This window comes from Narcine bancroftii, chromosome 11, assembly GCF_036971445.1.
Source record: "Narcine bancroftii isolate sNarBan1 chromosome 11, sNarBan1.hap1, whole genome shotgun sequence".
Lineage (NCBI taxonomy): Eukaryota > Metazoa > Chordata > Chondrichthyes > Torpediniformes > Narcinidae > Narcine > Narcine bancroftii.
Window position 1 is genome coordinate 71950370 of NC_091479.1, and position 25765 is coordinate 71976134.

The 25765-nt window shown below is 43.0% G+C and overlaps 1 long non-coding RNA gene across 1 annotated transcript; it reads left to right on the forward strand.

Annotated features, from left to right (window-relative positions):
* Nucleotides 1-449: 449 nt before the first annotated feature.
* On the forward strand, nt 450-19198 carry LOC138745537 (uncharacterized). The gene is made up of 2 exons (XR_011346327.1): nt 450-938; nt 19044-19198. It is a non-coding gene; the product is annotated as an uncharacterized lncRNA (long non-coding RNA).
* Nucleotides 19199-25765: the final 6567 nt, after the last annotated feature.

Below are 25765 nucleotides of genomic sequence, written 5' to 3' on the forward strand. Positions count from 1 at the left end.
GTGTTATCTTGTCATAGGATCCTCAATTGTGAGGATTAAACATGAGAAAGAAGACGTGCTGTGCTCAGAACTGAGATCCTGCTGCTTGTGCCCTCTGAATCGCAAGCCCAAGCTCTCAAAATCTCGTAGTATTAACTCCTATCTCCTGGACTTATTACCTGCTTTAAGTTAACTCTTTTAATCATGTGATTCATAATCCGAATATCCGCAGCAACAAAATTATAGGAACTCATAAGGTGAAAAGATGTTTAAAAAAACTCATATTTTGTTTTGTAACAACAACGTTGCTTCTAATGACCTTCTCCTAAAAGGTACAAAATTAGTCATAAATAGATTAACAGCAGTGAATGAGTCAGGGAAGAATCTGTTTCACTAGAATGTAAAATAGATTTATTTCTGGTTAGCTGAATCACCATGGTAACACACCATCATAATTGAACATCTCCAAAGCAAAGAACCCACTTGAGGAGAGCTCCAAGTTCTTTACTACAAAGTGTTCTCTTCCTTCCATACAGGCTCATAACACCCACTTAAACCTGAAGAATTGAGACAAGCTGGCTAAAAGTCAGACTTATGGTCTGCAATTTTCCATTACCAAGCACAATTTCCCACCACTATAATGAAACTGGGGAATCATGGGCTCGAGTTCCAATGTCTTCAGCTGCTACTAACTGTAGTCATGATAAAATAGGGTTAGCAGCCAGGCTACACGGCAGCTCCATTTTAAAATGGATTTTCTACTGGCTGACAAAATTGCCTGTCATCCTCGGTGTTGAAATCAAGACCCAGTAACATAAATAGACAGCCAGCCATAAAGGAGAATGCATATGAACGTACTTGACTCCTCAAATCAACTTCACCACCTAAGACAATGGAGATCTGACTGAAGCCTCATTCCTGTCTGCTGGTACCAACCCTTCAACAGCTTATATAATCAGGTATCAATGAACCCCATGCCTTAGAACTATTGAAACACTGTTCCTCGACTCATTCTTTGGAAATCTTAATAAAAATAAAATCATCTCAAATGGGTGACATTTTGCAACCCAGATTCTTCGACTGACAATAGGAATCATCCTCTACACATTTAATCTGTCAAGATCCCTTGGCATCTTATGTTTAAACCAAAATCTCCTCTTGCTCATCTTGTTTTGATATTGATATATATTTCTTTTAATTTTTAGAAATGCAGCAAGGTAACAGGCCCTTTTGGCCCACAAGCCCGTGCCACCCAATTACACCCAATTGATCTACACCCCCGCTACATTTTTTTGAATGGTGGGATGAATCTGGAGCCCCCAGGGAAAACCCATGCAGACACAAGGAGACAAACTCTTTGCTGACAGCGCAGGATTCAAGCTGGTGGTGTAACAGCATTACACTAACCATGCCACCCAAATCTAACTTGTGCAACATAACTGTACTGACAATAACCACACCAGCAGTGCGAGTGTAAGAGCTTTAATAAACTAATATGTACACTAAGAGGTCTTGTCTCTCTGCAAGACAAACCTGGAAGGCTAGACTGAGGCCCTGGACTGCTTTATATTACAAGGTCACCGGGATGACCCCTAGTGAGATAGGAACATAGGAAGTAGGAACAGGAGTAGGCCAAAAATGGCCCATCGAGCCTGCTCCACCATTCAATAAGATCATGGCTGATCTAATTTATGACCTAACTCCACCTACCTGCCTTCTCCCCATATCCCCTAATTCCTCTATCATGTAAAAATTTATCTAACCGAATTTTAATTATGTTTAATGAAGCAGTCTCAACCACTTCCCTGGTTAGAGAATTCCAAACATTCACTACTCTCTGGGAAAAACTACACCTAGTGGTGTAATTACATATCCCCACAATAACCCTGTAAGGGAACCCACCCACTCCCAAGTATTGGTCTAGTAAACTTTCTGAACTGAAAAATCAACAATGCATACAACATTCCCCTCTATAATAAAAGCACAATATCTGCCTACTGTGGGCACTACCAGTTGCCCCAATAATTACAGAAACAAAGACTGAGGGGAACGATAGGCTTTATTACACACAAAACTGCTGGCCCAGGTCCGAGCTAGGGAAATGAAGGGAAGGAAGAGGTGGCTCAACCTTTATGGCCTGGGTCACAGGGGAGGAGTCCAGGAGAGGATGTTATCAGGAGGGCGGGCCAGCCCGTGCCTGTACTGGTCAGTACATACAATACCATATCATTACACCTACCTTTTGTATTTCTTTCCCATCACGTTAACTGATAACATTGTTAGCTCCCGACTTATTTTAATTGGTAGAGCCAGCTTTTCTCACCCCCCTTTAATCATTTTTATTTCTGTTATTTTCTCCACTTTTCCCTTTGACTGAGATTCTGGCAGCATCTTCTTCCGTGAGGAAGAATGATATACTGTACTAGTAAAACCCCAGTATCATTTATGATATTGTATTAGTTGATTTTAGTTAACTGCACATACAGAGATGGCAATGGCATGGATATATTTACACAGTCAGACTTTTAGAAATATATGAACTTTTGTGGATGCTTTCAGAAACCCTCTCAATTGAGACTCTTGGGAAATGTATTTTTGTGGCGACCCACTTACCAGTAGGCGAACCAACTCCCAAAATGGTGGCATGCTGTGGAAAATGCAGGAAATTGACCTGCATCCAGCATAGTTTTTTTAAAATCTTAGTTCATAATGTCACTTCCTGTCCAAATGACAGAAGCAGTGATGTATACAAGCCCAGCAATGCAAGCCTGGAGGTGTCAGTCTTGCACTAGACTCCACAGTGTGTACATTGGCTGTCCTACATACACATTAACTTGACAATATGTACAGTGATGTCTGTAGTAGCTCAGTATAGAATACTTTGCTACATTGGTGACCCTGATTTGGAACCCAACATGGAAAATTTTTCTTTGATTCATGCTGTTGCCCTGAAACTGCCAATGTTTTGGGCTTCACAACCATGTGTATGGTTTAACCAAACAGAAGCCCAATTCCAGTAGGGGAAGATAACATCTGATTCCATGTGGTACTTCTATGTAGTAAGTATCCTGGATCAAGAGACGGCATGCCGAGTTCCCGATTTTCTGCAGCATTCTCTGGAGGAGGGCAAGTATAAGGTGCTCAAGAGTCTGCTCATCCATACCTTTGGCCTCTCACGACATGAGGGAGCGGCCTGTTTATTTCACTTGGATGGCTTGGGAGACAGGACCCCTTCTGTGCTCATGAATGAAATGCTGGCTCACGGAAGGGCATAGGTCCTGCCTCACGTTCGATCAGACTTTCTTGGAGCAGTTGGCAGAAGATATCCGCATGCTGCTGACCAATGAGGATTTCAATGCCCACGGAGAGTCGCGGCCTGTGCTGACATTCTATGGCAGGCTAAACAAGAAAGCGTGACATCCATAGGACAGGTCAACCTATCCCGCTCGCAGTAGCCGGACCATGCAACTCCAGTATTAGACCGGCAGCAGGGTTGAACAAATCCGTTGTCAGACTGTCTGTTGGCCAGCGGACAATGGGACGAAATCAGCACCTACTGGTGTTTCTACCATCAATGATAGGGTGCAGATGCTCACCACTGCTGACCTCCCTGTGCATTACAGGGAAAACGACAGGGCCAGATGTTGCTAATGGCTGTGGCAGCTGGCCATCGACTCAACCTTTTATATGTCTGGGATAGACATTCTGGTCAGCATATCTTGGTGGATACAGCGGCTGAGATCAACATGCTTTCCCCTTTGGGGTGTGACACATGTAACAGAAAACCCAGGTAGCATTGAAACCCGCAGACTGCAGTACTAGCCAGCCATTTGGCACACATAGGATCCCACTTCAGTTGAGTGATACTAAGTTCCTGTGGATGTTCACATTGGCTGCAGTCGCACAACCCCTACTGGGAGCTGATTTTCTCAGAGCACATGGCCTGATGGTTGATCTAGAGGGACAAAGGCTTGTTCATACCAACACTTTCCAGGCCTTCACCCTAGGTGAGGCCAAGTTGCCATCTGTGCATTTAGAGGGTTACACTTTAGGAGAATGAATTCGCCAGGTTGTTGGTGGAATTCTCCGCAATAATTACGCCGCAATTCACCTCAGCGATGCTGAAACATGGGCTGCAGCACCACATACCAACTGAAGGACCATCACTACATGCCAGAGCTTGCAGGCTCCCTCCACGTAAACTCAGTCTGGCCAAAGAGGAGTTTGAAAGGATGGAGGTCATGGGTGTTGTACAATGGTCCGATAGCTCCTCGGCCTCCCCACTCCACATGGTACCTAAGGCTGCAGGCAGATGGAGACCCTGTGATGATTACTGCAGGTTGAATGAGGTTACCGCACTGGATTGTTATCCAGTACTGTATTTATAGGGCTTCATGTCCAACCTGCATGGAGCCCGGATCTTTTCCAAAGTGGACTTGGTCAGAGGGTATCATCAGATCCTGGTCCACCTGGATGACATTCTAAAACTGGCTATTATTACAGCCTCTTTGAGTTCAGAAGGATGCCTTTTGGGCTCAAGAATACTGTGCAGACTTTCCAGCATTTAGTGGAAAGGCTGGGACGCCATCGCATCTTAACCTTCAGATACCTAGATGACTTACTTATCACTCACCGCAGTCGTCAGGAACATCTGTCCCACCTGCACAAGCTTTTCACTTGTTCGAATGAGTTTGGGATGCCAATTGCATTGTGTGGAAAAGGTTCATTTTTAGGTACAGCAGGCAAGTGAGTCCGGACACAGTGTGGTGCACCAATACATGCGCTTAAGGACTGCCTAAAGAAATCTCTTGGTGCCTGCCACATTGACCACCGCCAGTGGGCTGATAACGCCTCAAACCGTGCATCTTGGCGCCTCACAGTTTGGCGGGCAGCAGCCTCCTTTGAAGAAGACCGCAGAGCCCACCTCACTGACAAAAGGCAAAGGAGGAAAAACCCAACACCCAACCCCAACCAACCAATTTTCCCTTGCAACCGCTGCAATCGTGTCTGCCTGTCCCGCATCGGACTGGTCAGCCACAAACGAGCCTGCAGCTGACGTGGACTTTTTACCCCCTCCATAAATCTTCGTCCGCGAAGCCAAGCCAAAGAGAAAATTAAAGTAGTACACAGTAAACAGGGCACTGGGGCGGTCCCAGAGTAAACACAGTTAATCTGCTACAAGACCTACACACAGGTTAAGCTAAACAGCTTCAATCCAAGCAGCTTCTCACACACACACACACACACACACACACACACACACACACACACACACACACACACACACACACACACACACACACACACACACACACACACACACACACACACACACACACACACACACACACACACACACACACACACTGAGTTACTGGCTTGCACCCAACCTTGGAATCCGGACCGAAGGAAAACGGCTAAGTGACAAAGGAGTGTGTTCAATCCCTTACCTAGCCTGGGAGTAACGACCCCTGGGCAGGGGGTTCTGACTCCTGATGAAGTGCCCTAATTGACTACCTACAGGGAAGAAACAGCCTCTAACCTTAAGTAAACAGAGGACTGTGGCTACAATGCTGGAATCTACTGGGTTGCCAGTAATACCCTAGTTGGCCTAAGGGTTGCTAGTCCCTTACCTGTGTTCCCCTCCAGATGGTGTCCACCGTGATGACAATGACTTGGAAGGACTGCAGGACCTGACCACGTGACAATGAGATTGAACGATGGTGTGCTCAGGTTTAAATATTCAGCTTTGCTGAGCAAGGGCTGTGATGTACGGGGCCATCAATTGCAGTGTGTGCTCCGAATGAAGGGCAGGCACACACCTAATTGGCAGGCTGGAGAGGCTGGGCAGTGCCTAAGGGATGTTGAACAGTTCTGTGTGGCTTCCGATATCAGACTTATGGTTACCTTAGCCAACATAACAACCACTAACCCACCCAAGTGTCAATTTGGATGAGCGACCATTGACTTTCTGGGCCATAGAATGGACAAACACTGAGCAAAGCCACTACCGGCAAAGGACGAGGTGATCTGAGCAATCATTAGGCCCAGCACAGTTATAGGCCTCCAGGAGTTCATTGGAATGGTGAACTTTTATCGCCGGTTTCTACCATCAGTGGCTCGCATCATGCTCTTCGTCCTGATGTCAGGCAAGGCAAAGGATGTCACTAGGGATGAAGAATCGTCGGCTGCATTCGAGAACACCAAGGAAGCACTGGCTAATGCAGCCTTGCTGGTCCACCTAAGAATGGATATCCTGACAGTGGATGATTCCAGTATGGCAGAAGGAGGGTGCTTGAACAATGCATCAATGGGCATTGGAAACCACTGGCTTTCTTTAGCAAGCGCCTACGACCACCAGAACTCAGATACCGTGCTTTTGATTGAGAATTGTTGGCACTGTACCTAGCTATCAGACAGTTCAGATACTTTCTTGAAGGCAAGCATTTCACAGCTTTTTACAGACCACAAGCCTCTTCACTAAGGTATCAGATCCATGGTCGACTCGTCAACAGAGACATTTATCATACATTTCTGAGTTCGTGACAGCCATCGAACATATCTCAGGAAAGGCCAATGTAGTGACAGATGTGGTGGCTATACAATCCAAGTAAACCTTAGCCCAAGGGGTGGACTATGCTGTGCTTGAGAAAGCGCAACAGGCAGATGGAGAAATACCGCGTTACGGAACAGGAGACTCAAACCTGCAGCTGGAAGAAATTCTGGTAGGCCCGGGGGAGATCAAACTCCTGTGTGATGTATCTACAGGTCATCCTCACTCAGTTGTTCTGGTGGCCTGGAGGTGGCAGGTATTTGACATGGTACATGGATTGGCACATCCATTGATCAGAATGACTATCCGGATGGTAGCCAACAGATTTGTGTGGCATGGCCTTCGAAAACAGGTCAGCAATTGGGTGAAGACTTGCACTCGTTGCTGGACACCCAAAGTCCAGCAACACAAAAGCCCCACTACAACCTTTTGAGCTGATGTATCGGAGGTTTGACCACATACACATAGACATTCAACTGGCAGACATGACTACCAACACCTGCACCAGGGCACTTATTTTCACCTGGATAGCAAATTTTGGTCTGCCAGCACACATCATGTCTGACAGGGGTGCCAAATTCCCGTCAAGCCTGTGGTCAACAATGACCACCCTGCTTGGAACCAAGTTGCACCACCCACAATCCAACGAACCTAACTGGGTTGACGAATTGCCATGGATACTCTTGGCCATATGAATAGCACCTAAGGACAATGTAGGTGCTTCATCAGCAGAGTTCATCTACCTCACGCCCCTGATGGTTCCAGGAGAATTTGTATCAGACCCACAAGGACTGGAGGAGATGCCTGCAGGGGTCCTAAGCAAGCTTCATGAGAATGTCAGTTCTTGAGCGCCCATCTCAACATGGTCAGGCCAGGTTCTATATACCCCAGAACTTGCAGGACTGTAAGTACATTTTCGTACAGAAAAGAGCACATTGAGCACCATTCCAGTGCCTGTATGAGGGTCCCTTTGAGTTACTAAGATGCAATGATTCAATGTACATTTTGGACATTGGAGGTAAAGAGGAAGCTTTTGCAAGTGACTGCCTCAAACCTGCCCATCTGGATCTGGACGGACCAGTTGTGGTTCAAGCACTTCAGTGGAGAGGAAGGCCACCCAAACAAAAAAAATATACAGGCTTTGGGGGTCCGCAACAGGATTGCGGTTCTGGGGGTGGGGGTCGTGTGGTGACCCACTTACCAGCAATAGAACCGGCTCCCAAAATGGCAGATGAGCTGTAGAAAACACGGGAAATTGATCTGCATCCAACACAGGTTTTTATCTGAGCTGATGACATCACTTCCTGTGATATATATAAACCCAGCATGCAAGCCTGGAGGTGTCAGTCTTGCACTAGACTCTACAGTGTTCACATCGACTTCCCTGCATATACATTAACTTGACAACGTGTACAGTGTATAGTAGCTCAGTATAGAATACTTTGCTACATTTTCATCTTTTATTATATGACGTAGTTCAGTTGCAACACTAGTAGGCTCATCACTACCTTCCCTCGATTGGGGTTTAAGGGTTTACTATCTCTTCAAGCACACTTTATGGATTAATATTTAATAATACAGTAAAACCCCTGTTATCTAGAATTCAAGCAAGCAGCAGGCTCAAACAACCAGCAAAAAAAATACAGAAAATAAATTTTAAAAATATTAAATAAATAAGAATAAAATAATAGGTAAAAAAACTGTATATTTAAAATTGTAAAAGTAAATGTTCTCTGTGGTAACATTTAAATCTTTGGTGAAGATGGGAGCAAATATTCAGCTAGCAGAGTGCCTTGGTCGTGCTTTGCTCACAGCAGCTATTTGAATAAAGTTGTGTGAAATAGCAATGGTATCACCCAGGATGAAGAGTTGTTGATGCCGCTCGCCGTTGGGGTGACTCTCTTATTAATGTGTCTCCTTATCCCTGCTTAGTAAGAGTCACTCTGGACAGAGGCTTCACCTGTAAACTTGTTGAAGAAGGTGGGTTAATTATCTATAATGTTATTGTTCATCGGTCAGGCAGCTCCATGAAGTGGAGGAACCTGCAGATGCAGTGACGGTTAAATGTTTTCAAATAATGTGACTGAAAAGAAAGTAAAATGTTTTAAGGTTTATATATTCAAGCAAGTGATATTTGATCAGAGCAAGTGTTGTACTTTTGTCTTTTAAACTGTTTATTCTTAATGTAGGTACATATAACCATATAACCATATAACCATTTACGGATGTTGGCCTTTCAAGTCCGCACTGGTTCACTGATTTTGTGCGCCCTCTTCAGGCATTGGTGATTTTAAGTGTAGTGTATCTTTGAGAATTTTAACATCTATCCATAGGTACTCTGTACTTTGAATGTGAAATTTCATATTAAAATAGTTAGGAATTGTAAAACAAGTCTCAAGCAATCAGAATATACACATTCGGCTTCTACCAATCCCCATAGGCGCCGGATACCAGAGGTTTTACTGTAATTAATGTTCCAGCACTGAAATCTTCCACAGATCCTCGTTACCTATAATCAGCACCTGAACCTGACCTCCCTCCCCCACCACCCTCCCACCACCCCCCACCCCCCCCCCAGCTCTACTTTGTCTCTCACAACTTCTATGTTCTTACAAAAGACTTAAGGATTCCCTAAAAGCTATTTGCTTCTCAGTCTACTTGAATGCCCAATGTTCTTTCGATTTTTCCCCTTAGGTTATCAGTGCATGAACGCAAGACTTATTCTGATAAATATGAAATTACTTATTTTCTTCAGAATCACATTGAAATCAACCGTATGACCATTGCAGCTTTCAAGAAGCAAATCTATCCCCACAATTCAAAACACAACTGTTCGAAGTCCAAAGAAGACAAGTCACCCCTTCCAGACTGAATTTCGGAGAGAACCTTTCACCATTCATGACCAAAAAATGGGGGCGCTGCCAGCAACGCTGTAATGGCAATGCTGCTGCTGGTATAGACCCAGGGGAGTGGGACGTGGAAATATAGTGCTGCTCCAAAGGATTCAACTGCCCAGTCCTAATGCTGGCTGTTCCATACATGCCTTAAATGGCCTGTGAAAGAAGCAGATGGTGTAAGTAAAATCCTGCAATAGTAAGGTCTGCACCCAAGATGGCAGCGTCTGTGCTTGGCAGCAGTCAATAGAGGTTGCAGACTACGGGGAGCAGGGGACTGACTCAGGGCACCAGAAATAGTGATGACGCCCAGCCCACCCAGTTGAGAAGGAGAAGCAGAGGAGACAGATGACCGTATGGGACAGTGACCAGGGCGGTGGTCTTGCGAGGGTATCAGCGGCTGAAAGACCCACTCAAGCTGCGGGCTGTTGGTGACTTGCGGCTGGGGTGTCCATATGGCCTGCTGGAGACTGGGTCATGGGAGCTAGGTATAGGAACTGGAATTCGAGAGAGTACTGAGGGCAAGAAGAGCTGCCGAAGGGCCTTGGGTGCTGAAGGCTTCTTGATGGTATAAGATGTGGAGCTCAGGTTGCCGAAGAATCACCTTTATGTGCAGCTGCAGACACTGTAGGAGGCCTGGAGGCAAATCCACGGACACTCAATGTCTCTTAAGGGACTCTCCTTTTACTTCTTTTTCTCTCGTACCGTAAGGGGCACCAGGCAATACTGTTGGTGATTCTTTGTCTGCCTTATGGCAGGTCACAAGATATAGGAGTAAAGTTGGCCCATCGAGTCTACTCCACCTTTCTAATCATGAGCTGATCCTCCACCCACCCAGCCCCGTTCCCCGGCTTTCTCCCCGTAACCCTTGATGCCCTGACTGATCAAATACTTGTCAATCTCTGCCTTAAATATACCCAATGACCCCGCCTCCATGGCTGCCTGTTCCACAGACTCATGACCCTATGACTAAAGAAATTTTTATGCATCCCGGTTTTAAATTGATGACCTTTTTCCATGAATGTTACATTTTTAATTTATTATTACGTGATAATTAAAGGAACCTTGAACCTTGAAATGAAGGCAAGTGGGACTAGCCCAGAATGCTAATTTGTCCAGCATGCACAAGATGGTTTGAAAGACTTGTTCCATGCTATGTGACTCTTAAGTCCCAAACTTGGTGCTTCGATGAGATTCTGGGACTCTTTAGTTCAAATGATTGAATGCCAGCCGATCCATTTAGAGAGCTGGTTTCCAAACTGCCCTCCTACACTTGCATTCCATCCCAATGCCAAAGGTGCTCTGTGATTATTAAGGGATGGCTTAAGGTAGTATGTGAGTGGAAAGAAAAAGGTTGCAAACCACTGTTTTAATCATTCGTAATTAACTCATTATGTGCACGGTTTCATAACTCCAAAGGAAATGGGCCAATTACCATTTTTCTCAAGCAAAAAATTTCATTAACAATTGGATCTAGAGCATTGATTCTCAACCTTCCCTTCCCACTCCCCTACCACCTTAAGGAATGCCTTACTAAACACAGACCATTATGTCATAGGGATTGCTTAAGGTGGTATGTGAGTTCAGGGGAGCAGTTTGAAAACCCCTTTTGTATTTATTTCCCATCACGTTAACTGATAACATTGTTAGCTCCCCACTTACTTTAGTTTCATCAGTAGAGCCAGCTTTTCTCATCCCCCTTTATCCATTTTAATTTCTCTATTATTTTCTCCACCTTTCCCTTTGACTCATCCTTCTGCACCAGCAAGATTCACTCCGGTGAAATCGACCACACGCCTTTCTCGTAAGATTGTTCCCACATTGCCTGACAGAAAGGTTAATAATGGAAGATGATAAATTGGAAGTGCTTTTCTGGCACGCCATCACATTCAGTGCGTTTAACCTTCCAGTCTCCCAACCCTCTCTGCTCACATGAAAACAAATTCAGACCAGCAACTTGTGGAACTTATTATTAAGTTGTCGTTAATATAGAGATTTCTAAGATTCCTCATCTAAGGGTGTTTTAGTTGCTCCAGTATTTTAAAGAAATATATTAATAGTCATGCCACTCTGTTGTTCAGATACACAAAATTAACGTTACATTTCCACCTGTAATAAAGAGAAATTAAATAGTTTAAAAGAGGCCACTTGTGAAGTGTTTGAATGCTGGGCAATCTGCATATGAACATAGTTTTTGACAACGTGTGAACATTTCTTCATTCCGTGCTGTTGGAGATGGGATTGTAAAGATGTGAAGAATTCTGCTAATGAGATATTCAAAGTACCGCTCCAACAAGAACAGAACTAATTATAAACTATTTATTTTATTGTCAATTTCTGCCACGCAGTTCAACTCAGAATCTTCAATTGTATTTTGTAGTCAATTGTATTTTGTACTTCTATAGATTTAAATGTCTAATTCAGTATTTAACAAATTATTTCCTCTTGTCAATCCAGTTAATTGACTAGAATGAACTAAAAAGGCACCTCCCTCCAGGTTATTAACTGGGTCTGCTGAGCTCCAAAAGCTTAATCTAAATCACAACCTTTTCATGTAGATATTTGCAGGAGTTGTCATGGGTTGCTCTTTGAAATTGTGCACATCTTTTCTTTCCCTGTCAAATGTCTTCCATCTGTCCACTCCACCTCTGGGATTTGGAAATTATACTTCCCACCCCCCTCAAGCAATTATCATATTACAATTCTTCACAACCTTTTCCACTTGCCTAAGCAATTAATTATCCACCTGTCTGCTGTCAACAGCTTCCAATTATTGCTCCGCTGACCCTATCGATACTCATTTCTATCCAAATTGCTTCTGCCATCACTGTTCCTTTTATCTACTGTTATGCTATCCTTGTTTAATTATGCCACTCCTCCTGTCTTTGCATGCCTACTTTATAATTATTCCATGCCTCCTCTCGAATCTGCTTTGTTCATTTGCAGCTCAAATTCACAGTGACACCAGAAGTGGCTGATAAACAAGCCTCCAGCACTAACGTGCTGTTGTTAATGTTTCTTCCATTAGTGTATATGCTTTTCCCTGATTCTCATCCTTCTGCTCGCCAATGCCTCACTTCAACTCAAAGAATTGATGGTGTCACTATGGGGCTGACACCATCAAAGGGGGTCACATCAAAATGACTGTCTATAAACTTTTTGTGCAGTGTTTCAGCTGAAATTTATCATTTTTTAAAATAAAAATATCCCAGTAGTTAGTTATAACAAAAGCATTTTTCGTAAGCCCAGCTTACATATATCAATATACCTACAAGGCTAAAACTCTATACTAATATATTTTTTAAACTTTTTTAAATATTTTATTTATTAGTTTAAAACCACACAATAAAACACATAATTAAAAACAATACAAATACATGGGATATAAAAGAAAAATAATTTTTTTAAAAACCACCCCCCCCCCATAAGAACGGGACAAGAGACCCTCAACAGGGGTGCCTATTATTTTAAAGTCTCTTATAATATACTGAAACCTTAAGGAGAAAGGTTTGTCAGAGCTTCATTTAAATATTAATACTTATATTTTGTAAATAAGGGCACCATATCTTCCAAAATATATATTTGTCTCTTAAATTAAAAGTAATTTTCTGGCACTGAGCCTGGCATGGTGGACCAAAAGGTAAAGAGGAATGCAGTGGTCATTGGGGACTCCATTGTCAGAAATACAGACAGGAGATTCTGTGAGCCAGATAGGTATGCCCGCATGGTGTGCTGCCTCCCTGGTGCAAGGGTGCGGGATATCTCAAATCGGGTCCAGGGTATTCTAAAAGGGGAAGGCGAACAGCCTGATGTCTTGGTACATGTGGGTACCAATGACATAGATAAAAAGGAGGAAGTACTGAAAAAGGATTACAGAGAGCTAGGACAGACACTAAGAAATAGGACAGCCAGGATGGTGATCTCTGGTTTGCTACCTGTGCCAAGTGCAACTGAGGACAAAAATGGAAGGTTAAGAAAAATGAATGTGTGGCTGAGGGGTTGGTGTAAAGGACAGGGTTTTGGCTTCTTCGATCATTGGGATCTCTTTTGGGGAAGGCATGACCTCTACAAGAAGGATGGGTTACACCTAAACCCAAAAGGGGTCAATATATTGGCAGCTAGGTTTGGTATAGCCGTCGGGTGCGGTTTAAACTAATTTGGCAGGGGGGTGGGAACCTGTATGATAGGGCAAAGGACAGAAAAGATAAAACAGGAAAAGTTAGGTTAGGCAGCGAAAGTAAAAAATCAGAAAGAGCAAGGAGGGTGAAAAAAGCAAATCTGAAGGCTTTATATCTTAATGCAAGAAGCATTCGGAACAAGGTAGATGAATTAGCTGTGGAAATTGAGATAAACAAATATGATTTGATTGGGATTACAGGAACATGGCTACAGGGTGGACAAGCCTGGGAACTTAACATCCCGGGGTATACAATATTTAGGAGGGATCGGCAAGAAAGAAAAGGGGGTGGGGTAGTATTGATGGTGAGAGAAGGGACCGACACGATTGACAGGAAGGATATTAACTCAGAAGATGCAGAATCTATATGGGTAGAACTGAGGAATAGCAAGGGGCGGAAAACGTTAGTGGGGGTGGTATATAGGCCTCTAAATAGTAGTGTAGAGGTGAGGGAAGGCATTAAAAGAAAAATTAGAAAAGCGTGCAATAAGGGAACAGCTGTCATCATGGGAGACTTTAATTTGCATATAGATTGGACTAGTCAAATTGGTAAAAATACAGAGGAGGAGGAATTCCTTGAATGTTTACGGGACGGTTATCTAGACCAATATGTCGAGGAACCAACTCAGGAGCAGGCCATTTTAGATTGGGTATTATGCAATGATAAGGGGCTAATCAGCAATCTTGTTGTGCGAGGCCCTTTGGGTAGGAGCGATCACAATATGATCGAATTCTCACTCGACATGGAGAGTGATGAAATTAAAACCAAGACTAAGGTCCTGAATTTAAATAAAGGGAATTATGATGGTATGAGATGGGAGTTTGGTAAGATTGATTGGGTGATGTTTATGGGGGAGTTGACTGTGGATAGACAATGGAAAGCATTCACAGATCTAATGGAGAAATTGCAAAAATCATTTATACCGGTTTGGCATAAAAATAAACCAAAAAAGGTGACTCAACCGTGGATAACAAGGGAAATTAGAGACAGCATTAGGTCCAAAGAGAGAGCATATCAATTGACCAAAAAAGTACCAAATCCGAAGACTGGGAACAGTTCAAGATGCAGCAAAGGAGGACAAAGGGATTAATCAAGAGGGTAAAAATAAATTACGAAAGTAAGCTTGCGGCAAACATTAAAACCAACTGCAAAAGGTTTTATAAATAAGTCAAGAGGAAAAGATTGGTGAAATCCAGAGTAGGTCCTTTGCAGTCGGAATCAGGGGAATATATAATGGGGAATAAGGAAATGGAAGACCAATTAAATTCTTACTTTAGTTCTGTTTTTACAAGAGAGGATACAAATAACCTCCCAAGGATGTTGGGAAACATAGAGACTAATGCAAGGGAGGAGCTGAAAGAAATCAGTATCTCTAGGGACATGGTCTTGGGGAAATTGATGGGATTGAAGGGTGATAAATCCCAAGGGCCTAATAATCTACATCCTAGGGTACTCAAGGAAGTGGCCATTCAGATAGCAGATGCTTTAAGAATTATGTTCCAGAACTCGATAGACTCAGGATCAGGGGGGTAGAGAAAAAGTGGGGAATTATCGGCCTGTGAGCCTTACATCAGTAGTGGGCAAAATGATGGAATCCATTATTAAGGATGTAATAGCGGAGCATATGACTAGCAGAGAAGGGATCGGATGGAGTCAACATGGATTTACAAAAGGTAAATCGTGCTTGACAAATCTATTGGAATTCTTTGAGATGGTGACAGGTAAAATAGATGGGGGAGAGCCAGTGGATGTGGTGTACCTGGACTTCCAAAAGGCCTTCGATAAGGTCCCGCATAAACGACTGGCTTCCAAAATCAAGGCTCATGGGATTGGGGGCAAAGTATTGATGTGGATTGAGAACTGGCTGGCAGGTAGAAGACAGAAAGTTGGGATAAATGGCTCGTTTTCTGAGTGGCAGGCGGTGACCAGTGGGGTACCACAGGGATCTGTACTGGGACCCCAGCTGTTCACAATTTACATTAATGATCTGAATGAGGGGATTGGATGTAATATCTCCAAATTTGCAGATGACACTAAGCTAGGAGGGGTTGTGTGCATGGAAGGGGGGCGGGGGGGTCAGGAAGCTCCAATGTGATATGGATAAATTGAGGGACTGGGCAGATGCATGGCAAATGCACTACAATGTGGATAAATGTGAGGTTATCCACTTTGGTAATACAAACCGGAGGGCAGATTACTATTTGAATGGCAATAGATTAAGAGATGGGGAAGTGCAGAGAGACCTAGGGGTACTTGTACATCAGTCTCTGAAGGCGAGCATGCAGGTACAGCAGGCAGTTAAAAAGGCAAATGGTATGTTGGCCTTCATATCAAGAGGGTTTGAGTATAGGAACAAGGATACCTTACTGCAGCAGTACAGGGCCTTGGTGAGACCACACCTGGAGTATTGTGTGCAGTTTTGGTCACCTTATCTAAGGAAGGATGTTCTTGCAATGGAGGGAGTGCAAAGACGATTCACCAGGCTGATACCTGGAATGGCAGGAATGACTTATGAGGAAAGATTGCGCAAATTGGGATTGTACTCGATGGAGTTTAGAAGATTGAGCGGGGATCTCATAGAGACCTATAAAATTCTGACAGGACAGGACAGAATGGATGCAGATGGGATGTTTCCAATGATGGGAAAATCCAGAACCCGGGGCCATGGTTTGAGGATAATAGGCAAACCATTTGGGACTGAGATGAGGAGGAATTTCTTTACCCAGAGGGTGGTGAATCTGTGGAATTCATTGCCACAGAGGGCAGTAGAGGCAGGTTCATTAAATATATTTAAGAGGGAATTAGATATATTTCTTCAGTATAAGGGTATTAAAGGTTACAGAGAGAAGGCTGGGATGGGGTACTGAACTTTAAGATCAGCCATGATCTCGTTGAATGGCGGAGCAGGCTCGAAGGGTCGAATGACCTACTCCTGCTCCTATCTTCTATGTTTCTATGTTTCTATGTTTCAAGTGGTATACAACTCTGGACTTCAGCATGCCATCTTTCTATACCCAAATCAGTATCAGACTTCCAAGTTATGGCAATACATTTTCTATTTGAACTTCTCACAAGGTCCAGTCAGAGATCCCAGCCCCACTCCCCCTGCCCACTCAATGCCACCCCCACCTGCTCAATGCCACCACCGCTGCCACTCTCCCTGCCCGCTCAGTGCCATCGCCACCCCAGACATATTAGGAACACATAACTATGCTCAGTACACTTGGTCCATTAGTGGGGTGGAGGTGGTGGGGGGGGAGGAGGGTGGCACCATGCATTACTGCACTGGGTGACATCAACCCTGGTGACGCCACAGTAAGTAAGCGTGCAAGTAAGAATTTTGGCACAAATGTTGTACAAAGTGTATGTCAATAAGCTTATCATCATCTTCATCAGTTGATTGATGAACTTGAGAAACACAAGTTAGAATCTTGAGCATACAAAGAGAATCAGGGGGGACTCAATGGGTCAATGGGCAGTATCCAGAAAGAGAAATGCACAGTCAACGTTCTGGTTGGAGCTATACCTTTGGGACTAAGTTGGGAATGGGAGATAGGAAACATAAACAGAAGGGGTTGGGTAAGAACCAAGATTCAATAAAGTAGTGGATTAATAAAAGTGGAGAGACAGGCAGGGAAGGGGGTGGGGCGGGTTAGAGAAAACCAAATACAGGGCCAGGTAAATATTGGTCCATGTTTTTGCACATTATCACTGGGTCATCCTTCTTCACTGGCCTCAATATTTAATTTTGTTTTTTAAAGCTTCTCAAGAAGGCAAGTTAGTTCTAAAACCATAGGACATTACAGCACAGAAACAGGCCCTTGGCCCTTTTAGTCTGTGCTGAACTAGTTTTCTGCCTAGTTCCACTGACCTGCACCCACTTCATAGCCCTCCAAGCCCCTTGCACACATGCTTCTGTCCAAATTATCCACAGCCTTTCCTTCCTCAACTTTACACATGCAGTGATCCAACTGCAAAGGAAAACAAAATTCACTGAGCCGAAGAAAGAATGATCACAACAGGTGATTACAGGCTTGGTCATAGATGCAGGATTTGAAGGATGGCCTAGATGGCTGCCAATGAGAAATGGAGGTATTGCATCATAGCACCTGCACATCCAGGTTCAGTTCTCACCCTTGCTGCTCTCTGTGTGAAGCTTGCATGTTCTCTCTGTCACCACATAGCATTCTGGTTTCCTATCACATCCCAAGGAGTCGTGGGTAGGTTAATTTTCACAGAGTGTGTGGCTGAGTGATAGAATAGGGGGGAGGGTGGTGAAGAAGATTTGATGCAAATGTAGGAGAATTTTTAAAATGGGATCAAGGCAGCAGGACTGAAAACAAATGATTGATGGTCAGGGTGGACTCGATGGTCTTTCTGCAAGGAACCATAGAACCATAGAACACTAAAGCACAGAAATAAGCCCCTTCAGCCCTTCTAGTCTGTGTCAACCCTTTTTTTGCCTAGTCTCACAGGCCTGCACACTGTCAAAGCCTTCCATACCTCTCCCATCTACGTACCTGTTCAAATTCTTAAATGTTAAAATGGAGCCTGCACACACTCACTCCTCTCTGTGTGAAGAAGTTCCCCCTCATGTTCCTCCTGAACTTACCCCCTTTCACTCTTAATCAATGTCCTCTGATTTGTATCTCACCTACCTTCAGTGGAAAAAGCCGATCTACATTTACTCTGTCTATCCCCCTTCATAAGTTTAAATACCTCTATCAAATCTCCCCTCATTCTTCTACACTCCCAGGGAATAAAGTCCTAACCTGTTTAACCTTTCCCTCAGTTCCCTGAAGTCTGGGCCACATCCTAGTAAATCTTCTCTGCACTCTTTCTTTATTTATAAAGATATCTTTATTGATATCTTTCCTGTAGTTAGGTGACCAAAATTGCACAAAATACTCCAAATTTGGCCTTATCAATGTTTTATAATGCTATGAAATAAGTGGAATGTAGAATTTAAGGGGTTACATTGTTGCATGAATTAATAAAGGCATGGTCAGGTGAGACTGTGGAAAGACAGAGTCAAGAATAAGAATATTATAAGCAAGTAAATGATGAGCAACAGATGTAGAAAAGGCTTTGTTCCTGATCTCAAGGTCAAGATCAGTGCTTTAATGTGGTCGTGGTGGAGAAGTAAAAGATGTCTTTCCCTGCATCTTTTATTGAAACTTTCCTTTTGTCAAATTGCAGAAGAAATAAAGATTTGCATTTGTCCAGTGCCATTTACATCCCAAAGCAATTTATGGCAAATTAAGTGTTTTCCTATTATTATAATTAAAAATGGAGGATATTATTATCTATTTGATTTTCTCTTCTCTCATCAGACCACGAAAGAGATGTCCTTCCTCCACATTCTTCCTGGGGACGATAGACCTAATTATGTTGGGCAGAATGTCCATAGATTAATCCACTTCTTATGTTCTCTTCCAGGGATACCAGAGGACGGAATTGACCACAATTAATGAGCAGGCCTCAGGCAGTGGATCTTGAGTCAATGCTGACTAGGTTAACATTGATGCTTATAATGTTGATAGCTGTTAAGAGTTCAAGGCTGGAAAATCATAAATAAAATATTCAAAAAAACATCTGTGGTCTTTTTACAGCCTGTGCTTTCAGAGTCATTTATCCACAATTTCTAAATGTCATTATGATCCAAAATATGAAGAAACAGTTACAAAACATTTAAATTATTTTTTAAAATATTAAATTCAGTTTCTTAAAAGTTAAAATAATAGAAGGAGGAAAAAATAATGCACTTTTGTCCACATGCAGGTCAGAAATCCCATTTAAATGAAATGGGCTGAGGAAGTGTATGTAGCCGGCCAGCTCAGTCACCAATTCAGGGACAAAGTGAGGGGTTAGTTCTGCTGGCATCTGCCCACCAGTGGGTACTATATTCTTGTTCCAGGTTTAAATGTCTGGGTGTTCCCACTGCAGCCAGCTGACGCGTACTCAGACTGAGGAACCTCACATTTAAAATCATTACAATTTTGCCTGATAGAATTGAGAATAGAATTTCCATTTTAAGCCACTTCAGAACATAAAAGTAAAACAGATATTTACAATGTAAGGAGGGAGACTTACATTTCATAGACTTAAAGATATTGTTGATCCAAGCATTTTAAAAATCTAAGCACCAGAAATATCCCACATAGGTCCCTGTCCTCATACTGGTTTCTCTCTCTACTCCCAGTCTTGATGAGGGGCGCGGACTGCAATGACGAACATTTTTATTCCCCCATGGTGGTCAATCAGTGGTGAGCGGTGTGCTGCAGGGGTCGGTGCTGGGCCCACAACAGTTCACAATATACATACGCGACATGGAAGAGGGGACAGAGTGTAGGGTGTCCAAGTTTGCTGATGTCACTAAATTGAGTGGAAAAGCAAATTGTGCAGAGGATACGGAGAGTCTGCAGAGAGATAGAGATAGGTTAAGTGAGTGGGCAAGGGGTCTTACAGATGGAGTAGAATGTGGGTAAATGTGAAGTTATCCACTTTGGAAGGTAAAATGGAAGATCAGAGTATTATTTAAATGGCAAGGATTTCAGCATGCTGCCGTGCAGAAGGACTTGCTGGCGGGTGGGGGGCGGAGGAGGTGGTGGGGGGAGGGGATGGGTGTTGCTTGCGTATGAACCGCAAAAGTTGGGTTTGCAGGTGCAGCAGGATATCAAGAAGGCAAATGGAATGTTGAGCTTCGTTGTGAGAGGGATTGAGTTTAGGAGCAGGGAGGTTATGGTCAACTGTACAAGGTCTTGGTGAGACAGCATGTGGATTGATGCATTCAGTTCTCATCTCCTTACTTGAGGAAGGATGTACTGGCTTTGGAAGCAGTGCAGAGAAGGTTCACCAGGTTAATTCCAGAGATGAGGGATAATGAGCCCTATGATAAGATATTAAGTTATCTGGGACTGTACTCACTGGAATTTAGAAGAATGAGAGGGGATCTCATAGAAACATATAAAATTATGAAAGACATTAAAAAGATATAGGTAGACAAGTTGTTTACACTGGTGGGGGGAACCTGAATGAGGGGAGGTCACCTCAAGATTCAGGGTGGTAGATTTAGGACAGAGATAAGGAGGAACTTCTTTTCCCAGAGGGTGGTGAATCTGTGGGATTTGCTGCCCATTGAAGCAGTGGAGGTGACCTCAGTAAATATATTTAAGACAAGTTTGGACAGAATTTTACATAGTAGGGGATTTAAGGGAAAGACAAGTAGAAGGAGATGAGCTGATCATCTGATCTTGCTGAATGACAGAACAGGCTCGACAGGCTGGGTGGCCTATTCCAACTCCTATTTCTTATGATGCTACTCGATCTGCAGTAGATCGTGTTCAGCGCCAGAAATGCCATCCTTTAACAAAAAAAGTCCAATAAGCTTTTGATGCACTAAATTAACGTGAAAAGATGCAAGGCATTATTCAACATCATTCTGCAAAACGCTAACTGCTAGAGGAAACAGAATTGGTGGTGGGAAAAGGAATTGCTGATGTTTCATGTTGCAATCCTTCTTCAGATAAACCCAGCATTTCTTGGCTGATGATGAGAGAAACATAAGATCATGGTCATTTGGCCCATTGAGTCTGTTCCGCCATTCAAAGTTCAAAGTTCAAATTTATTTGTTAAAGTACATACACGGTCTCACATACAACCCTGAAATTTTTTTTCTGCGGGCCAGGCAAAATTTCTAATTCCCCTTCCCCTCTCCACCTCTGATTCCCCCATTCATAATGTCCACAGCATTTCATTGTACTTTTCTGAAGCTGAATAGTATTAACTAGCACATTTGGAAAATGTTTATGTTCCCATTGCAAGTGCACTCACTGGTAATGAAAATCAGCTCCAAATTCCCTTGTAATGTATTTTTCAGGCTTATTTGATGCCACCTCCAATCTTGCCAATTTTACCATCCAGAAGAGGGGTCTAGGTGTATGGAAACAGTATCTTACCCCCCAAAATGTGTCACCATGACATGGAAATATATCGCTGTTCCTCCACAGCTGCAAGATGACGGGGCTTTGCACATAAGCTTGTTTGATTGCAGTGATGTGGCTCATTATTTAACTTCAGCTGTGTTTCTATCCCTTATAACATTGTGAGAGGCAGATGAATATTTTCAGTGTTGGTTTGCAGGATATAGCCCCAGACACAAATCTTTAGTAAATGCTCTCCCATGTTTGTTTTGAGATTGCTCAATTACCCTTGCACCTCACTCCAATTCACTTTAAGAATACCTGTCATTTGACTCAACAGCAATATTTAGTGGATTAGTATTTTTGCTAGAAATGCAGTACAATAACTTAATAATTGAATTCCCAATAATACTCAATGTTTTGAAGGTGATTCTTTTGGAATTCTTGTGTTTTTAAAGATTTGGGATTCAAGAAATTACAGATCATTCAATGAATTTGAAAGATGATGTTCATCTCTCATTTGGGACTTAGGGGTCTTTCCTCTTTACCTGTTTTCACTAACCAAAAGAAATCCAAAGAGGATTTTCACTTTTATGGAAAAAAGTGAAAAGCGAAAATAGCGTTCAGCGTTTGTTTTGCAGTGAGCCATTATAGAGGCAGTGTGCGCTCTGAGCAGCAAGAGTGGTGCGGCCAAGCTCCTTCCCTGGTTACCTACGCTCACCGTCTCAGCATTAAACCAGAATAGCTTTGAACGGTGTCTGTGAGCATCTGTGCTTTATCTCGATTTATTTTGTGCATCCGTTAGCAAGATGTGTTCTAAGGTGTCAAAAGAGCCTAAGAGAGCTCGTAAGGGTGTTACGCTTAGTGTAAAACTGGACTGGGAACGTTCAAAAAATGTTCCTATAGAACTTAATGGTAATTGCTTCTTCACTTTATGCCATTTCAGCTTTCGGATAGCGGGGGAAACCTATGTAGTCAGAGTGTGTTCCTGGTGTCCTGGTCAATAGTTACTACTCAACCAAATAGAATATGTGAGGGTGATTTAATTACAGTGGGGCCTGCACAAATTATCTTCTGCATTTCCTCCTTTACTATTATGACTGGATGTCAAACAGTGCTTCATTAGTGGTCAGGGTACCATCAGATCTATTGAAAGGCACAACGTAAAATGCAAGGGTTTATCCTTTTAATAATTTAATTACCAGTCCAATTTTAATGATCCTCAGGTTATCTTTTTTAATTTCAGAGGACCTATATAATAATTATTTTTCTTGCCTATGAACAGATGGAATAATCTCATCAAAATGCCCACATTTCATTTGAACAGAAAGCACTGTGAAGCTAGCTGTGCCTTGTAGCCAAACAAATCAGTTATAATGCATAAAACTGGATAATATGGAAAATTTCCCAGGAATGTTTGTTCACAAACAGCAGGACAAATCTATTCTGTATCATTATTCTACTCCCAAATATCAACAAAGTGGTAAAGGTGTTCATTGTACCAGGTTTGAGTTTTACCAGGACCGCTTGGTTCCAGATTTTGCTCCAAAGATCTGAATTCACCTTATCTTGGGAGGGTAATTGTTATTGTTATCAAGTGCTGTATCAAAGAACCCTGGTAAAAGTAAGGTCACTGGACATCAAGTGAAAGTACTTCAATAGCTTCCACGCGGTAAAGCGGCCGTGGTTGTTGGAGATCATTCTTCCTGGCCGCAGAAGGTCAATACTGGACCTCCTTGAATCAGGGTTTTAGGCCTAAATAACTGTTTCACTGGCCTATGTTCAAATATGGAGATGTCAATTCCATTCAATTATGTTTTTATTTTAACCATGGTGTCTGCAGGCTTCCACCATCAGATTTCTGAACAGAGAGGTGGAGAGGATGAGCAAATGTAGGTTCTTGGGAGTCACCATCTCGGAAGATCTTTCCTGGAACCAACACACCAATGGCATCATGAAGAAAGCCTCTACTTCCTCAGGAGTTCGCGGAGGAGCTAGTGGAGTTGTTCAAGTGAACCGGTACGGACTTGAAGGGCCGACATGGCCTGTTTCTGTGCTGTAAACAGTTATATGGTTATATCATGGCAAATGAAGCAATCCATGCCAGCAGGCACCAAGAGCTGAACTACAGTCAGCATAGGTTGATAAAGTGACAAGTAAAATTCATGCCAAAAAAGTAACAGACAATAATAATTTCCAATTATACTAAGCCACTTCTTTCTGTTGCCACAAATATCACGGATACCAGAGCAGGTCAGAAGCTGGTTAGCTCTGGCAAGTGATTCACCACTTCACAGTCCAAAACTCTTTTGCCATTGATAGGAGTGTGAAGGAACATTTTTTGCCTTCCTAGATGAGTGTTTATCCAACAACTCTCAAGGAGTCTGACATCTTTCAGCAAGGAGCAGCCAGCTTGATTGACACCCCACCATCCTGATTCCTTCCTGCAACGTGCATGATGTACCAAATGCCCTGCTGCCGCACACCCAGTCTCCACCAACAGCATCATCTAAAGCCCTCCCTTCCATCTCCAAGAAGGGTGACAGCAGCAACCCCAACTGCGACTTGCCCTCCAAAAGGTACATCATCCTCCCTTGGAAACAGATCACTGTTACTGGCAGTAGTGTTACGAGCCCAAAGGACCCCAAAACCCAGCAGCAACAGACATTCACCAATTGTTAGGTCTGCTTTGTTCATGAATGAGTGAGACAAACACCAGGCTGAGTCGAAATCAGGGTTCTTTGTTCTTTATTACCGGATTGTAACACTTGCGACTAAACATGTTAGTCGGAGAATGCATTCTGCCGTTATCAGCAAAATGGTGATTTTTTATACCCTTGGATATGTGCTTAGAACATCATCATATCATTACTTGTCCAATGACTAAAACTGTTGCTATCCTTTCCCTGCTAGCTTCCTGCCTCTCAATCCATCAATGTCTCTCTTATCTTGTAAGTACAAGGATGCATTCACATCTTGTTACAGCCCTGTACATTCCCATCTCATGATGTTTTACCTAACAGGAGTACAAGGACACCTCCCCTTCTTGTTACAGCCCTGTACAGGGTAACTCCCTACACATTCCCATCTCATGATGTTTTACCTTACACAAGACAAGTGGCTTTCAAAACAAAAATTATTTTTAATCAACTTCAAACATGAAAATAGAATCAAACTTTAACTTAACTCTATACTTATACTATATACTAACCCAAATTACCCCCTTCTAATTCTAAGCGCACGTGTATGTAATGTGTGTGTAAATCAAGAAAAATTCTTTGGTTCTCACTTCTCCTTCTTCCAAGTTCTCTGCTTGCAGGCAACCATATTGTGCACAGAATTTAACATGTATTAAGTTCACCAGGCTTTGGTGCTTGAAAGGAAAATGTTTACCACTCAGGAAGGTTCTTGTAGGGTTTGCAGAGAGAGATATTTGTTGCTCTAGGACTTCCACAACTGAGGTACCACCATTAGTCCCCTCAATGCCCCATCAGGGTTTTTCAGATGGTAACCTGATTCTTTCAGGTTACGACAGAGCTCCTTCTGTTCCTCTTATTCCAAGAGAACATCAGACATATAGCACTTCCAGCCATCTACTGCTTTTGGAACTTTTCATCAGCTCTTCCTGGATTACACTGTTCAATGTCCCACGCACACTGACTGAGAAAGCTTGTGTCCTCTTTCTCTCTCTCTCTCTCTCCAACTGAAACTTCCAAGAGAAACATGTGACTCACTTGCAAACCCCCCCCCCCCCCCACCTTCTCCAGCAAACCTAGGAGTTCTTTCTTCTTCTCAAGTTGTTACCTTAAGTAAACAAAATCCAGAATTGACCTTTCTGTGAGCAATTTGCAGAAAGGGTACTGATAGACAGTGCATGACTCCAGCAAGACAATGGTCAAGCATTTTATGATGTCAGTTCAATTAACATCTACTTGTGAAAGGGTGCTTACCATTCTCCAAGAGATACTGCAATGTGAATTCTTCAGTCTTTCAAATAAGATCTGTTTTAAAATGTGTGAATGTATGTGACCTACTCTAAATCCTATAATTCTCCCCAAATATTAATATTGTTACAGTAGCTCACTCCCTAGTCTTTGGCTTGGCTTCGCGGACGAAGATTTATGGAGGGGGTAAAAAGTCCACGTCAGCTGCAGGCTCGTTTGTGGCTGACAAGTCCGATGCGGGACAGGCAGACACGATTGCAGCGGTTGCAGGGGAAAATTGGTTGGTTGGGGTTGG